This window comes from Pan paniscus, chromosome 2, assembly GCF_029289425.2.
Source record: "Pan paniscus chromosome 2, NHGRI_mPanPan1-v2.0_pri, whole genome shotgun sequence".
In the NCBI taxonomy this organism is placed as follows: Eukaryota; Metazoa; Chordata; class Mammalia; order Primates; family Hominidae; genus Pan; species Pan paniscus.
The window spans coordinates 135,785,105-135,789,670 of record NC_085926.1 but is presented as its reverse complement, the minus strand read 5'-3'; the positions used below and the strand labels follow the sequence as shown (position 1 = coordinate 135,789,670).

Genomic DNA, 4,566 nt, shown 5'->3' with positions numbered 1-4,566 from the left:
AATCAGGGTAATTAGCATATCTATCATCTCAAACATTTATTCATTTATTTGTGGTGAGAACAGGTAAAGTCTTCTTTTCTAGCTACCTTGAAATATATAATACATTGTTATGATCTGTAGTCAACCTACTATGTAATAAACACTAGAACTTATTCCTTCTATCTAATTGTAACTTTATACTCATTGACCAACCTCTCCCTGTTCCCTCATTCCCCCTTTTCCATCCTCTGGTGACCACTATTCTACTCTCTGCTTCTATGAGATTAACTTTTGTAGATTCTATGGATGAGTGAGATCGTGCAGCATTTGTCTTCTGTGTCTTAGATTCATTTAGCAAATTGTCCTCGAAGTTCATCTGTATTTCTGTGAATAATAGGATTTCATTCCCTTTTTATAGTTCAATAGTACTTAATTGTGTATATATACCACATTTTCTTTAGCCATTTTTCTATAGATAAACATATAGATTGAGTCTATCTCTTGGCTATTGTGAATACTGCTGTAGTAAACATGAGAATGCAGGTTTCCCTTTGTTTTTTTTTTTAATGGTGTCAATTTTAAATAGTTTTATTTAAGACATTGCATTTTCCACTTAAAATACAGTGTTTATGAAGTGCAATTTTATTTCCTTCCCCTGTGCGTATGTTCCATATTCAAGTATTGAGAATGCCCAGTAACTTACTATAGCAGCTGAACTTAACTGCCACAGAATTTGCTACAAATTTTGGTCCTTCAATGTTTTAAATGTGTGGAACAATGTTACGTCTATACTTGGGTTGGCTTAATCAGCCTCTTCAATAGTAGGCCCTGAGGAAGCACCACCAAAGCGAGGAGCTCCACCACCAGGGAATCCCCCAGGCATTCCTCCTGGCATGCCTCCTGCACTCTGGTACAGCTTGGTGTTGATGGGGTTGCAGACTTTCTCCAGCTTTCTGCTGATGTTCAAATTCTTCCTTCTCCGCAGCTTGATTCTTATCGAGCCAGTTGATAATTTCATTACACTTGTCCAGAATCTTCTGTTTGTCATCATCGTTAATCTTGCCCTGAAGTTTCTCATCTTCAACAGTTGATTTCATGTTGAATGCATAGGACTCAAGTGAATTCTAGGATGACACTTTGCCCCTCTGCTTCTCATCTTCAGCTTTGTACTTCTCAGCTTCCTGGGCCATACGTTCAATGTCTTCTTTGCTCAAACGGCGCTTGTCATTAGCGATAGTAATCTTGTTCTCTTTTCCTGTACTCTTGTCCACAGCAGAGACATTGAGGATGACATTGGCATCAATGTCAAAAGTGACTTCAATCTGAGGAACACCTCAGGGTGCAGGAGGTATGCCTGTGAGTTCAAACTTGCCAAGCAGTTGTTATCCTTGGTCATGGCACACTCACCTTCATAAACCTGAATAAGCTCACCAGGCTGGTTGTCAGAATAGGTAGTGAAGTTCTGTGTCTGCTTGGTAGGAATGGTAGTATTGCGCTTGATGAGGATGGTCATGACTCCACCAGCAGCTTCAATACCAAGGGAAAGAAGAGTGACATCCAAGAGCAGCAAATCTTGAACATTTTCAGACTTGTCTCCAGACAGGATGGCTGCCTGGACAGCTGCACCATAAGCGATGGCTTCATCAGGGTTGATGCTCTTATTCAGTTCTTTTATACTGAAGAAGTCTTGGAGAAGTTTCTGAATCAGGGATATGAGTAGAACCACCAACAGGGACAATGTCATGAATCTGTGACTTGTCTAGTTTGGCATCTCGAAGGGCTTTCTCTATGGGGTCCAGGGTGCCACGGAACAGGTCAGCATTCTTTTCTTCAAATCGGGCATGGGTAACGGAGGTATAGAAGTCGATTCCTTCATAAAGAGAATTGATCTCAATACTGGCCAGGGTGCTGGAAGAGAGAGTACACTTAGCTCATTCACAAGCAGTATGGAGGCATCTTATAACTGTCTTGTTCTCATTGATGCCTTTCTTATGCTTGTGCTTGAACTCAGCAATAAAAGTGGCTGACCATTTGGTCGTCAAAATCTTCTCCACACAAGTGGGTGTCTCCGGCTGTAGATTTGACCTCAAAGATTCCATCCTCAGTAGTGAGGATTGACACATTGAAAGTGTCATCTCCCAGGTCAAAGATCAGCACGTTTCTTTCTGCTCCAACCTTTTTGTCTAAGCCATAAGCAATAGCAGCTGCAGTTGGCTCATTAATAATTCTAAGTACATTGAGACCAGCAATAGTTCCAGCATCTTTGGTAGCCTGACACTGACAGTCATTAAAGTAAGCTGGCACTGTGACCACAGCATTGGTAACAGTCTTCCCAAAGTTGCTTCTGCAATTTCCTTCATCTTTGTCAGAACCATAGCGGGTACCTCCTCTGGATAGAAGCTTTTGGTCTCTCCCTTGTATTCTACTTGGACCTTGAGTCTGACAGCATCATTCACCACCATGAAGGGCCAATGCTTCATATCAGACTGGACAACAGCGTCATCAAATCTGCGTCCAATCAGACGTTTGGCATCAAAAACGTTTGGCGTGTTGGTGGGGTTCATTGCAACTTGATTCTTTGTGGCATGACGGGTCAATCATTCAGTGTCCGTAAAGGTGACATAGCTTGGAGTGGTTCCGTTTCCCTGATCATTGGCAATTATCTCTACTTTTCCGTGCTGGAAAACACCCACACAAGAGTAGGTGATGCCAAGATCAATACCAACTGCAGGTGCCTTCGACATGGTTGCTGACATGTAGGCCTGGCTCCAACAAAGAAGAAAGCCACAGGAACCCCGAGAGCTGCAGGCGAGTTCAATCGCAGGTTTCTCTTTGACATACTGATTTCAATTCCTGTGGATAAATACTCAGTAGTGAAATTGCTGGATCATATGGTAATTCTTTTAAAATTTTTTGAGAAACCTTTACACCATTTTCCATAATAGTTGTACGAATTTACATTTCCACCAATAATGTGTAAGAATTTTCCTTTCTAGCAGCTGGGTACAGTGGTGTGGGCCTATAGTCTCAGCTTCTCAGGAGGCTGAGGCAGGAGGATAGTTTGAGCCCAGGACTTTGAGGCCAACCTGGGCAATACGGTGAGACGTTATCTTTAAAAAAAAAAAAAGTGTTTAAAAAGATGAGTTCCCTTTTCTCTGCATCCTTGTCAGCATGTTTTACTTTTCATCTTTTAGATAACAGCCATTCTAATTGAGGTGAGGTGGTATCTCATTGTGATTTTGATTTGCATTTCCCTGATGATTAGTGATGTTGAGCATTTTGTCATTTACCTGGTGATTTGTATGTCTTATTTTGAGAAATGTCTATTCAGGTCTTTTGCTTATTTTAAAATCTGATTTTTTGTGGATTTTTTTTGGTATTGAGTTGTTTGAATTCCTTATGTATTCTAAATATTAATCCCTTGTCAGAAGGAAAGTTTGTGAATATTTTTTCCCATTCTTAAGATTGTCTCTTCACTCTGTTGATTGTTTCCTTTGCTATGCAGAAGCTTTTTGGTTTGTCCCATTTGTCTATTTTGCTTTTGTTGCCTGTGCTTCTGAGGTCCTGTCCAAAAAATTCTTGCCCAGACCAATTTCATGAAGTGTTTCCCCAGTGTTTTCTTCTAGTAGTTTATAGTTTTGGGTCTTACATTTCAGTCTTTAATCCATTTTGAGTTTTTTTTTAATATGGTGAAAGATAGAGGTCTTTCATTTTTCCACATGTGAATATTCAGTTTTCCCAGCACCATTTATTGAAGAGACTGTCCTATTCCCCATGGGTGTTCTTGACACCTTTGTTGACAATTAATTGACTGTAAATGTGTGGATTTATTTCTGGATTTCTTTCTGTTCCATTGGTCTATGTGTCTGTTTTTATGCCAGTACCATGCTGATTGCATTATTATGGCTTTTTTGTGTATTTTGAAGTCAGTGTGTTGTCTCCAGCTTTATGCTTTTTGCTCAGGATTGTTTTGGCTATTTGATGTCTTTAGTGGTTCCATACGAATTTTAGGTTTGTTCTTATATTTCTATGAAGAATGTCATTAATATTTTGATAGGAAGTGTGTTGAATCTATACATCATCATGGGTAGTATGGACATTTTAACAATATTGATTCTTCCAATCCATGAACACAGATAACTTTCAATTTATTTGTGCTATCTTGAATTTCTTTCATCAATGTTTTATAGTTTTTATAGCAGATATCTTTCACTTCCTTGGTTAAACTTATTCCTAGTGTTTTTTTTTTTTTTGGTAGCTATTATAAATAGAACTGCTTTCTTGATTCTTTTTTAGATAGTGTGCTATTGGCATATAGAACTACTACTGATTTTTGTATGTTGATTCTGTGTCTTGAAACTTTACTGAATTCATTTATTGGTTTTTGGATCTGGGTCACACTGATGAAAGAGGTGGGTTCCCATGGTCTTTGGTAGCTCTGCCCCTGTGGCTTTGCAGGGTACAGCCTCCTTCCTGGCTGCTTTCATGGGCTAGGGTTGAGTGTCTGTGGCTTTTTCAGGCTCACAGTGCAAGCTGTCAGTGGATCTACCATTCTGGGGTCTGGAGGATGGTGGCCCTCTTCTCATA

The 4,566-nt window shown here is 39.7% G+C and overlaps 1 pseudogene; it reads right to left on the bottom strand.

Moving 5' to 3' along the window:
- Nucleotides 1-781: 781 nt before the first annotated feature.
- Nucleotides 782-2,754, bottom strand: LOC100991874 (heat shock cognate 71 kDa protein-like; annotated as a pseudogene).
- Nucleotides 2,755-4,566: the final 1,812 nt, after the last annotated feature.